Raw genomic sequence first — 13797 nt, 5'->3', positions numbered from 1 at the left:
GCGTTAACTGCAATTACCCACGAGCGAGGACGCAGATGGTCAGCGTGACCTCTCTCTCTCTCTCTCTCTCTCTCTCTCTCTCTCTCTCTCTCTCTTCTTCTTCTTCTTCTTCTTCTTCTTCCAGGGGGATAAGAAAGAGGTCGTGTTTACCACCAGAGACAGAGTGGTTCGTGGTGGTAGGTTTCTGTTTCCTAACATTGCCAGTTACGACTTGGATCATCGACGGTTGGTCTCTTGTTTGTCAATTTTTCATAAGTTGTATTAACAGCGATATTCCCCATTCACAACTGATCCCTGATCCCCCTTTCTTGCTGAGAGAAACCAGTTTCGCTGAACAACAGTACCAATATGCAGTCAATACGCCTGGCTGTCGAAACCGTTTGGCTGTGGAACAGCCTCCCTGAGGATGTCGTGCGACTGGAACTTCAGAATGAATGAATGATTTTAAGTCATCAGGCGTCGTGACTTCTATGGTCACTGATGCCGATGTCAATTAAAGGACTACATAGTGTAGTTTATTTATAATGTAATTAAAACTTGAAAACTTGTAGGAAATAAAATTATATCTTATGTAAAACTCCAGCTTCTAAAATACACTTAAAAATGCCACTAGCATCTTACATCACATCCTCTCCAAGGATCTTGGCAAGGATGCAATGCATTACTACCCTATAGTGATTCCCCTTATATTCTAATAATTTACTCAAATTTTTTTCATTTACTTTTTTAATTTACTGATTTGTCAATTCATTTTTTCGTTTTCGATAAGTGACCACTTCTCTGCCTTTTCCATTACCTCCTGTTACTTCTAATGCACACCATAGTCTTCGGCAGCACAAGAAGGAAATTTATTTCGTTTTGATATAAAAACCATTTCCTCAGTTACTTGTTCATTGCTTGGGGCGTTCATAAGCAGCTGTCAGGCGGAGAATTTGCATTCAATACGAACTTCCTCGTTTGAAACGAACAATGAACCACTGACTACAATATTTTCCTTGGTGTTCATATTCCCGAGAAGAACAGATTTTGCTAACATTATATACTGTTTCCGCCAACTTTCAGTCTTAAGACTTCTAGCTACAGAATCATCTGAAGAGAGCATTAAGACCCATCTCTTCCGACTATTATTATTATTATTATTATTATTATTATTATTATTATTATTATTATTATTATTATTATTATTATTATTATTCAGAAGATGAACCCCTATTTATATGGAACAAGCTTACAGGGGCGCCACTGACTTGAAATTCAAGCTTCCAAAGAATATGGTGTTCATTTGAAAGAAGTTACAGAGGGTAACAGGAAATGCATAAAGAAGAGATCAGTTGTTAGAAAAGAAAAAAGATGAATTAATATAGTAATTAAAATTTATATAACCTAGTAAGATAAAAGGCGATTGTTCTAGAGCAGCAATGCATTGCAACATCGCCTAAACTTTCGAGGTCCCAAATGCGCAACATCCTCAATAGGGAGACTGTTCCACAGTCCAACGGTGTGAGGAATAATTCAGAACGGATAAAATTCACCTGAAAACATCTCTGTCCATCTGACGTGACATTCGCACCAGTGAAACTACCCATGATTTCGAGTTCCTTTTAAGCCGGTCCCCTTTGCCACCTGGCGTCCGAAAGGTTGTACCCAGTCTTAGAAGGAAATGGTACAAGCTTACACCTTTTGCCCCGAGGGTCAGGCGTTTATCGTCCCGAGGAAGTAATAATTGGCGAAGAGATTTTCTGATGTTTTAAGACTCGCTCTCTCTCTCTCTCTCTCTCTCTCTCTCTCTCTCTCTCTCTCTCTCTCTTATATATATATATATATATATATATATATATATATATATATCTCTCTCTCTCTCATATATATATATATAATATATATATATATATATATATATATATATATATATATTATATATATATAGAGAGAAAGAGAAATATATATATATATATATATATATATATATATATATATATATATATATATATATATATAATCTCTCTCTCTCTCATATATATATATATATATATATATATATTAGTACATAATCTCTCTCTATTTATATATATAGATATACAGACATACATCTCCTCTCTCTCTCTCTCTCTCTCTCTCTCTCTCTCTCTCTCTCTCTCTCTCTCTCTCTCTATATATATATATATATATATATATATATATATATATATATATATATATATATATATATATATATATATATATATATATATATATATATATAATATATATATATATATATATATATATATATATATATATATATATATATATATATATATATATATACTGTATATATAGTACATAATCTCACTCACTATTTATATATATATAGATATACAGACATATATATATATAAATATATATATATTTCTCTCTCTCTCTCTCTCTCTCTCTCTCTCTCTCTCTCTCTCTCTCTCTCTCTCTCTCTCTCTCTCTCTCTCTGTGATAATTTGATATGCACAGCATTAGACTCTCCAGGTTTCTCTAGCGAGCACTGATCTAGAAATGTATCCAAACATAAGTCATCAAATCTGTGACTCGGAACTTACATTAAGTAAATAAACGTCACTTCTCAATAAAGTAAAAAAAAAAAAAAAAAGGGTAAAAAAAATGTGGTAGTTACCAGATGGCGTCTTCTGGACCGGCCGATTATACAGGGTCATCATCACTCACCTGTAACAAAGTGGAATAGTAAGTTATAACTTTTCAAAATGGTTCAAGTACTTAAGTATTATATATGTATATATATACATATATATATACATACATACATGTATATAATATATATATATATATATATATATATATATATATATATATATATATATATATATATATATATTTCTGACTGCATCGAGATCGAACCCAGCAGGTCTTTCAATTGAAAGACCTGGGTTCGATCCCAATGTGGGTCAGAAATTTATTTCTGTTCCACACGTGTTAGTTGTAAGTTGATTACGTCTATCATATATATATATATATATATATATATATATATATATATATATATATATATATATATATATATATATATATATAAATGTGTCTCCCTTATTTACAGCACTTTTATGAATGAATGCACGTACGCTTAACACAAAACGTGTTTATTTCTTACACCTCCAACCATCCGTCATGCTACTTGTTTAACAAGATCCTAAATCATAAGATTCGTCAGTCGCGTTACAGCTTTTTCCTCTCTCTCTCTCTCTCTCTCTCTCTCTCTCTCTCTCTCTCTCTCTCTCTCTCTCTCTCTCTCTCTCTCTCTCTCTCTCTCTCTCTCTCTCTCAGCTTTCTGTATTCCCTTCTTCCAATTATTTGTCGCTTCCATAATATTTTCATTTTTTAATTCATTTTTCTTATACTAATGACCTTTCTCTTCTTAAACTGCTTTGTCTCACTGCTGAATTGAATTGAATATAGAATTTAGGCCAGAGGGTAAGCACTGGGACCTATGAGGCCATTCAGCGCTGAAACGGATATTGACAGTAAAAGGTTTGAAAGGTGTAACAAGACGAAAACCTCGCAGTTGCACTATGAATCAATTGTTAGGAGAGGGTTCAGGAAAGTACGATATGGACTTCTTATTTAAAAAAAAAAAATACGTTTAAGCAGTTTTCCTGATTGCATGGGACTCTGACCTAAAGATCTCTCTCTCTCTCTCTCTCTCTCTCTCTCTCTCTCTCTCTCTCTCTCTCTCTCTCTCTCTTCTTTTTATGTGTGTGTGTTTCTGTTTTATTTCTGTTTGTTCCAATGTACCTGACCTTAAAAAATATTTATGTCAAGATGAAATTAACATTTTCTTCACAGCCTTAAAAATGATACAAATACTTCCAATATATAAAGAACTTCTGATTATAAAAGGCATATAAAATAATAAACTTTTTGAATAGAAAAAAAAGCAGAGAGAGAGAGAGAGAGAGAGAGAGAGAATTTAAATTTACAAGTCTTCTGCAAGAAATCTCAGAAACGAATGATTTAAAAGACAAGGCAAGTCCTTGGTATTTTACTTTTACTTTCACTCTGTACAAAGAAGAAAAAATTGCGCCAAAGGATTTTAACAGCAAGAAAAAACTTCAAAAAGATTTAAATAAAACGAATTCAAGAGAGAGAGAGAGAGAGAGAGAGGGGGGGGGCTAAATGCTGAAAATATTGTATTTTGGAATAGTAAGAAGCCGAATTTTGCACTTAAATATGAGCACCTGTAAGGAAAATATTCATTTCTAAGTGACGTCAGGAATTACCACTTTTTACGAGTTTCGCTAAAACCTTATTTGACCAGACGCCTGTCTTTCCTAAACTTGTCACCAACTAGAACCTGAATTTGTTGTGACAATTCCCCTGCCGCAAATTCCTGAGATGTATCCTAGTATTGCACTGGCCCTGGTTTTTTTGCCACGCCCTAGGTTAGGTTAGGTTGGGTGAAGTTAGGTTAGATAGATGTCTCTACAGTAATATGGGTGTGGGAAAATTATTTTCAAGAAAATTCTATGGTTAGTTTTTAAGATATGGCGTCCCGTTTTTTTCAGGGAAAGGTCCCAGTAACTCGGTTACATCTCGGGAAAATGCTTCCCTGCCTTTCCTCGTTGGGCGGGTGGGTTCCTTTCTCAGCTAGCACTCTGCTGGCCGCAAGTTCGAATCCCCAACCGGCCCAATGAAGAATAAGAGGAATTTATTTCTGCAGACAGAAATTCATTTCTCGTTATAATGTGGTTCGGATTCCACAATAAGCTGTAGGTCCTGTTGCTAGGTAACCAATTGGTTCTTAGCCACGTGAAATGAATCTAATCCTTCAGCCCAGCCCTAGGAGAGCTGTTAATCAGCTCAATGGTCTGGTTAAACTAAGGTATACTTCACTTTTCCCCTGCCTTAAAAAGTCTACGGAGTTTCAAACATTAGTACATGATAAAATCCGCAACTACAAGGCTTTTCTACATCTCTTGTTGTCATAAACAGCAACCAGGATTTCAGACCACTGTCATACTTCCATACTTTCAAAGGTCATATCTGCCCTAAAATGGAAAACTGCAGTATCTGCAAGTTTTCGAAATTGAGATATGTCACCTATTGGGCTCGTGCAACACTAATACACAAGTTAATGCAGTATCAAAATGATTCTTCAATGCATTGTTTAGGGGGTCCCACTTGCCGCATCTGCAAAATCAGTAGTAAGACAAGGGAAAACTGCAATATCTACCATTGTTCTCAGTTTTGTATTTGTGCAAATAATGCAGTGTTCCATTTTAGGGCAGATATGCACAAGGCTACCAAACCAATAGTTAAATCAAAAGCAAAGCAAAAGAGAGTATGAAAGAAAACGCCTTCTCGTCACTTGCAGCACTGCATAAGTTGACTTGCAACATATTTAGCATGAATGTACGGAAACAGAGTTGCGATGAAATGGTGAACTGAACTAGGACCCATGAAGTCATTCAGCGCTGGAAAGGAAATTGAGAGTAGGTACGTTTGAAAGGTGTAACAGGAAGAAAACCTTGCAGTTGCACTATTAAATAACTGTTAGGAAAGGGTTGACAGCAAGACGGAAGAATGATAATATTATGGGAGGCACAGTAAAAGGAATGAAAGGGGTTGCGGCTAGGGGACGAAGGGACGCTGCAAAGAACCTTTAGTAATGCCTACAATGCACCCCGTGAGGTGCAATGACGGCAGTACTCCCCAAAGGGGGCGTGATGGTTTAATGTTGTAAAGTTAAAAGTTGAGTATACCTTAGTTTAACCAGACCACTGAGCTGATTAACAGCTCTCCTAAGGCTGGCCCGAAGGATTAGATTTATTTTACGTGGCTAAGAACCAACTGGTTACCTAGCAACGGGACCTACAGCTTATTGTGGGATCCGAACCACATTATGACGAGAAATGAATCTCTATCGCCAGAAAAATATTGTAAAAGTTTGACTAAAACACCACGTAAAAAATTTGATTATACTGACGGACAGACAAACAAATAAAAGTTAAACCACAGTACCTTCCACCTGGTAGGGAACTGATTTTATATTAGAGAAGCACAAACGAGCTACAGTTCGAAGTGGTATGAACAAGCAGCATTTTACAGAGAAAATTTCAACTGTCCCAATTTCAAGCAAAGCTGAAGAAGAAAGAAGAAAGAAGAAGAAGAAGAAGAAGAAGAAGAAGAAGAAGAAGAAGAAGAAGAACACAAACGTGCTTACATTTCGAAGTGGGAAGAATAAGTGGTGTTTACAAGAAATATAATTGTTGAACTTTCAAGCAAAGAAGAAGAAGAATTTCGAGCAAAGAAGAAGAAGAAGAAGAAAGAAGAAGAAGAAGAAGAAGAAGAAGAAGAAGAAGAAGAAGGGAGGGAACTATTAAAGAAGGGATAAGTTGCTTCGTAAACAATGATTCAAAACAGCAAACAATGTTTCCTTGGGGCAAGGATCTTCAAATCCTGGAACCGAATGTTATGCTTACACTTGAGACCTTGAGATCCCACGGCAGAATCCTCTTTCATGATCAAAGAGTTGCTTCTCGTAGAGCTTACATTCACGAGGGAGTCAATGCTGACTTCACACACACACACACATATATACATACATACATACAATTTACAAAGCATACATTTGTAAAATGTATACTTTATAAACTATGTATGTATGTATGTGTATATATATATATATATATATATATATATATATATATATATATATATATATATATATATATATATATATATATGTATATGTATGTATATATATAATCAAGACGTGTCATTAACACACAAACAAGTAATAAATACGCCGAAGTTTCTTCGGCGCAATCGAGTTTTCTGTACAGCCGCTACAGCGTATAATCAAGGCCACCGCAAATGGATCTATCTTTCGGTTGTCTCGGTATAATACCGTATGAACCGCGGCCCATGAAACTTTAACCAAGGCCCCTTGGTGGCCTATCCTTTATCGTTGCCAGAAAATAAAAACTACTGAGGCTAGAGGGCGGCAATTTGGTATGTTTGCTAACTGGAGGGTAGATGATCAACATAGCAATTTGCAGCCCTCTAGCCTCAGTAGATTTTTAAGATCTGAAGATGGACAGGAAAAGTGCGGACAGAAAAAATTGCGGGCAGAATAGAGTGCAGACGGACAGAGTCAGCTCAATAGTTTTCCTTTACAGAAAACAAAAAACTACCACAAGGTGAGTGTTCGGGCCTTTTTTTTTTTTTTGTTTTAATTAAGTTGTTTAAAATAAGAGAAAAGAATACTCTAAATTGAGGACAGCTCTCATTAACAGATGTGGCAAGATTCCAGTCTGAGAAAAAACAAGGTTCCAAAAATGTTAACAACTCGAGGACAGAGATATGAAAATACTGTTAAAAAACCACACGCCAGTTTTAAACAACCACTAATAGCACTGTGCATGAGTGTTCACCAACAAAACTGTGGCTGAAAAGTTCAGAAACAGAACACAAAGTTTTCATTATATGAAAAAAAAAAGCATATGAACTTGGTATTACAGCTATATATACCTCAACATCTAAAGCTTAGGGTATGAGTTTCTAAACACATGGGAAATTTTACAAAACACATATTTTATATATATATATATATATATATATATATATATATATATATATATAAGTATATAGATATATATATATATATATATATATATATATATAATATATATATATATATATATATATATATATATATATATATATATTGTATATATATATGTATGTATACACATATAAATATTATATACATGTATATTTACTTATGTGTGTGAGTATAGGTTCAACTTTCAATTGTAAAATAATCTGGGGCAGTGACCACTGTGTTGCTTTTTCTTTGGAGCCACTCCTTGTTGAGAGAGAGAGAGAGAGAGAGAGAGAGAGAGAGAGAGAGAGAGAGAGAGAGATTTCATTACCTAAACAGAAGCGTCCATGCGCACCTCTACTTTCATTCTCTCTCTCTCTCTCTCTCTCTCTCTCTCTCTCTCTCAATCCTTCGCGCCTCTCCAGAACAATAGACTAGATGCAGGAGAGAGAGAAGTCCTGACTTCTTTTCCCGTTGCCATGGTAACGACCTATATCATAAGCAAGCTTCATACGACTCTTAAACATCAATATTCCTCCCATAAAGAATCGTCACGTAAGCTGGCAATATCAGTCTTTTCAGCTGTGTGATTGACAGCTGTTCTCGTCACAATTACTGTAAGTTAGATTACCTTAAGGAATTCTTTGTCGAAGTCACAAGAATCTTCACCGCGTCGTCAAATTCAGAGACAAGAATCTTCCATTATGTTATCTAATTCAGTAACAAGAATCTTCCATCGTGTAGTCAAATTCATTGGCACGAATCTTCCTTCCTGTTGTCAAATTCATTGGCAGGAATCCTCCATCATGTTGTCAAATTAGTAGATGAATCTTTCCATCATGTAAAATTTTCGTTGTGAAGAATCTTTCATCATGTTGTCAAATTCATTGACAAGAACCTTCAATCGTGTTGTCTTCTTCAGTGACAAGAATCTTCCATCATGTCAAATTCATTGGCAAGAATCTTCCATCCGTTGTAAAATTCATTGACAAGAATCTTCCATCTTGTTGTCAAATTCATTGACAAGAATCTTCCATCATGTTGTCAAATTCGTTGACAAGAATCTTCCATCATGTGGTCAAATTCAATGGCAAGAATCTTCCATCATGCTGTCTAATTCATTGGCAAAAGTCTTCCACCATGATGACAAATTCATTGACAAGGATCTTCCATCATGTCCAATTCATTCGCAAGAATCTTCCACCATGTTGTCAAATTCATTGGCAAGAACCTTAAATCGTGTTGTCTAATTGAATAACAAGAATCTTCCATCATGTCTAATTCACTGACAAGAATCTTCCATTGTGTTGTTATATTCACTGGCATGAATCTTCCATCATGTTGTCTAATTCGTTGACAAGAATCTTCCATCACGTTGTCAAATTCGTTGACAAGAATCTTCCATCATGTTGTCAAATACATTGACAAGAATCTTCCATCATATAGTCAAATTTGTTGACAAGAATCTTCCATCATGTCAAATTCACTGGCAAGAATCTTCCTCCATGTTGTCAAATTCATTGACAAGAAAATTTAATAACGTTGTCAAATTCATTGGCAAGAATCTTCCATCACATTGTCAAATTCACTGGCAAGAACTTTCAATCGTGTTGTTTAATTCAATGAGAAGAATCTTCCATCATGTCTAATTCATTGACAAGAATCTTCCATCGTGCATTCACTGGCATGAATCTTCCATCATGATGTCAAATTAATTGACAAGAATCGTCCACAGTGTAGTAAAATTCACTGAAAAGAATCTTCCATTGTGTTATCAAGTTCATTGATAAGAATCTCCTACTGTGCTGTCAAATTCATTGACATGAATCTTCCATCATGTAGTCAAATTCATTGACAAGAATCTTCCATCATGTAGCCAAATTCATTGACAAGAATCTTCCATCATGTAGTCAAATTTGTTGACAAGAATCTTCCATCATGTCAAATTCACTGGCAAGAATCTTCCTCCATGTTGTCAAATTCATTGACAAGAAAATTTAATAACGTTGTCAAATTCATTGGCAAGAATCTTCCATCACATTGTCAAATTCACTGGCAAGAACTTTCAATCGTGTTGTCTAATTCAATGAGAAGAATCTTCCATCATGTCTAATTCATTGACAAGAATCTTCCATCGTGCATTCACTGGCATGAATCTTCCATCATGATGTCAAATTAATTGACAAGAATCGTTCACAGTGTAGTAAAATTCACTGAAAAGAATCTTCCATTGTGTTATCAAGTTCACTGATAAGAATCTCCTACCGTGCTGTCAAATTCATTGACATGAATCTTCCATCATGTAGTCAAATTCATTGACAAGAATCTTCCATCATGTAGTCAAATTCATTGACAAGAATCTTCCATCATGTAGCCAAATTCACTGACAAGAATCTTCCATCATGTAGTCAAATTCATTGACAAGAATCTTCCATCATGTAGTCAAATTCATTGACAAGAATCTTCCATCATGTAGTCAAATTCATTGACAAGAATCTTCCATCATGTAGCCAAATTCATTGACAAGAATCTTCCATCATGTAGTCAAATTCACAGACTGAGAATCTTCAAAAGGCACAACTAATAAATTTAAGCACCCTTACGCAATTCTTGCCGCTTACCTCGCTACGTATGTATCACATCATCTCTGTTATTATCATTAAAGGTTTCTTGACACAGATTTTCCTCTCTCATCATTATTATTTTTCATCCTCACGCCACAGCATCCAGTATTCCTTTCTACCTCATTTGTACCTGGGGACCTCTCCCTCTACCCTGTCAAGCTCAGGCCACAACCACCATCCTGCTCTCACCTGAACACACGCGTGACCGAGAGAGAGAGAGAGAGAGAGAGAGAGAGAGAGAGAGAGAGAGAGAGAGAGAGAGAGAGAGAGAGAGGAGAGGGAGGAGAGGAGGAGGAGGAGGAGGAGGAGGAGGAGGAGGAGGAGGAGGAGGAGGAGGAAGGTATCCTTCAAGCGGAGGATTCTCAGATTACAGTTTTAAGTTGGTTGGTGGATGAATGGAAGAATGTAAATGTGGGACATTCATATATCTTCTAGTCTTCCGCCTTTCTGACACTTCTAAGTTATTCGTTCTTTTCATCAACCTATCATTCTCTTCCATTCTTTCTATATGACCAGACCATCTCAAGAGACTTTGATCCAATATTTCACCTACACTATCCCTTTCCTATGGCTCCAAGATGACAGGGTGTACGCCTTCTGTGTCTCGAAGCAAGTCCTAAGGGATGAGGCTGTTAAACTCATGACCTTCTCTACACAGGCTGCATGCAACCCACTAAAGTCGACTTACCACCAAGGGCACGTTTCATAGCTTGGGTCATCAGAAGACCATTTCTTTCTTCAGCAGACGAGCCCAAACATGTCTCCTCAATTTGGTCTCTTGCAGAAGGTTGTTAGCCACTACTATGAAATTCACAGCCGGTGTGCCGGTGTTTTTCCGGAATAAAATTTTATCAACGTACCTGACAAAGATGACACTTTGTCACAGGGCACAGGGTATCTTACATCCCTACCTAATTTTTTTTACTGTATTCTGTATTACGAAAGTTGCATAATTCTGGTAATTATAAGAGTAACACTGATTTCTTGTAGACATCGCCAGCAAACTCAGAGGAATGTCTTTCGAAGATATAATGACGTTACTTATGACGTCATTAACTTGCCTCCTTCTCGATGGATAACTGGCTATTCGTGAAAATGTCTCAACCTCTGGCGATAATGAAATAAAACCAATACTACTTGTTTACACTTTGTAGTAGTAGTAGTATACAGGATTTATGCCATGAGGTCGAGTGCTAGAATCCTTGAAGAAAAAGGTTTCCACACGTAATCCGAGAAATTACTTTCTGTCACTATTTCTCCATTGAAAAATTATATCATTAAAAATCAATCAACAAAGTGAAGAAAACTTTGGCATTCGTCGTAACTCCTTTGATATTTTTCCTAATATGACAATGGCGATCATTGTAATAAATAGACAGTTGCATAGGATTAGATTGGTAAGTGATCTTGACACAAAATGACCAACAACCCTCTGTCTCTTTTTCTTGCTAATATTCTGTAATTTTTTTTATACATTGCTTTTTCCTTGCTTGCTTTCCAACACCTCAACCATTTCTCAGACCTGAAAGACACTAATAGGTTCCACCCTTAGGCTATGCCCTAAATTCCATGATCCAAATCAATCCAATCCACTGTGAAGTGAAGAGTGGCCAGTTTAAAATAGTAACCTGTCAAGTATAAGGTGATAGGGAAATTAAAATGGAGATTGCCATTCTTTTATAAAGTGGCTCGAACACCGCAAAGGTGTATTTTCTGTAAGCTTTGTCGCTGTTTGAGGAGTTGGTTTTTAGAGTATGTCATTAAATCCATATACTTCGATTTATTGATAAGTATCAACATGTGTAACACATTTTTATGATGAAACAACTATTGTTAGGCTTATAAGTTTCAAAAAACATATTTTGCAAGTACAGAAATGAAACCTCCAATAGAGAAAAACAATTCATTCTCCATCGCTGCCCAGGAAGAGGTCTTCATCCTCATCATCAGTGGCTATGTTTATGATGACAGGTTCCACGCTCTCATGGATATTATCCAACGTCCAGTACTCCTCCTCAAAGCACTGAGACTGACGAATAGCTCTTGTCCACGCCTCCGGGTTAGCGCAAAGCTTGGCCTCCTGTGGCCTGACCTGAAGGTCCGCCCTGGTGAATCGCCATATTATTCATATACCTGTTTAAGCTTCCGTAGGGTTTGCCACGGGCCTCCTCACTTCTAAACAATTGTGCAAGTCGAATCACAAAAGCTGTCTGCAACCACGGGGACAATGACTTATCATAGCCGCCATCCTTGAAGCCTTGACAAGGTACGAATATTCATTCAGAATTTCAGAGACAGCCGTTTGTCGTCATCACCTTGTGGGAGGAGTCGGGACGTCATATGTTAACGTCACGTATAACTTCGAACCCATACATTAGAGTGTTCCGCCATTGGCTTCGGCTGCTTTATTTTACTCTTATGAATACACTTTTTTCTAATATAAGTAATAAAGAATGCTGCCGAAAATTAGGTAGGGATGTAAAGTATACTATGGCTAAGTAATATCTTTGTTAAATGCACAGAAAAAAAAGTTATTCCGGAAAAATACCGGGACAAAGGGTTTGAATCTCATAGTAGCTTTTAGTTGTTGTGCCGGCATTGTCTGTCCATCCGCACTTTTTCTGTCTGCCCTCAGATCTTAAACACTGTTGAGGGTAGAGGAGGACTGCAAATTGGTATGTTGATCATCCACCTTCTAATCATCAAACATACCAAATTGCAGCCCTATAGCTTCATTAGTTTATATTTTATTTAAGGTTAAAATTAGCCATAATCGTGCACCTGGCAACGATATAGGACAGCCCATCACCGAGCCGTGGTTAAAGTTTCAGGGGCAGCGGCTCATTAAGTACTGTACCGAGACCACCGAAAGATAGATCTGTTTTCGGTGGCCTTGATTATACGATTGTACCGAAGAGTCACCCCACCAGGAACTGACCAGCGCCAACACTGCTTTACTTACATGGTGTTACAGCTGTCCCCTCTAAAAGGAAATGGTTGCAGAGAAAAAAAGAGGCAAAGGAGAGTCATGCTCCTTTACTAACAACTGTGAGAAGGTTGAACCTCCCATTCGCAAAATTCTGAGATGCATGCTAGTATTGCACCAGCCCCGGTTTTTTTTTTTTGCCATCCCCCTAGGTTAGATTAGGTTAGGTTAGGATAGATTACTAGCGCATCAGTAATTTGGGTGAAGGAAATATAATGAGATTATTTTCAAGGAAATTCTATGGTTAGTTTTTAAGATATGACGTCCCGCTTTTACCAGGGAAAGGTCCCGTTACTCGGTTACGTTTCGGGAAAATGCATTCTGTTCAGAAAACTTGTTATACTTAGCCACTTAATGTATCTATACAGATGGGTTAGCATAGCACTGACATTGCGACACATTTTTCCAAATATTTACTTCTATCTAAAAGTACCCGTCTTTTTTTTTAATATTCAAAGTACATAAATCACACCATTAAATCGGTATTATTTAACCCCCCCTCGCTCTCTCTCTCTCTCTCTGAAGCCTTCCTAATTATATTTCCTTTTTATTTACATGCCTGTTTCTTCAATTCTCTCTCTCTCTCTCTCCTCTCTCTC

General features: G+C 36.6%; 1 protein-coding gene across 2 annotated transcripts in view; it reads right to left on the bottom strand.

Moving 5' to 3' along the window:
* Rpb8 (DNA-directed RNA polymerases I, II, and III subunit Rpb8) overlaps positions 1-13797 on the bottom strand; it is a 450933-nt gene that overhangs the window by 244580 nt on the left and 192556 nt on the right. The window lies entirely within an intron of this gene.

This window comes from Macrobrachium rosenbergii, chromosome 44 (genome assembly GCF_040412425.1).
Source record: "Macrobrachium rosenbergii isolate ZJJX-2024 chromosome 44, ASM4041242v1, whole genome shotgun sequence".
Taxonomy (NCBI): Eukaryota; Metazoa; Arthropoda; class Malacostraca; order Decapoda; family Palaemonidae; genus Macrobrachium; species Macrobrachium rosenbergii.
Note: the sequence above shows the minus strand (reverse complement) of the source record. Positions and strands in the feature narration are given on the sequence as shown.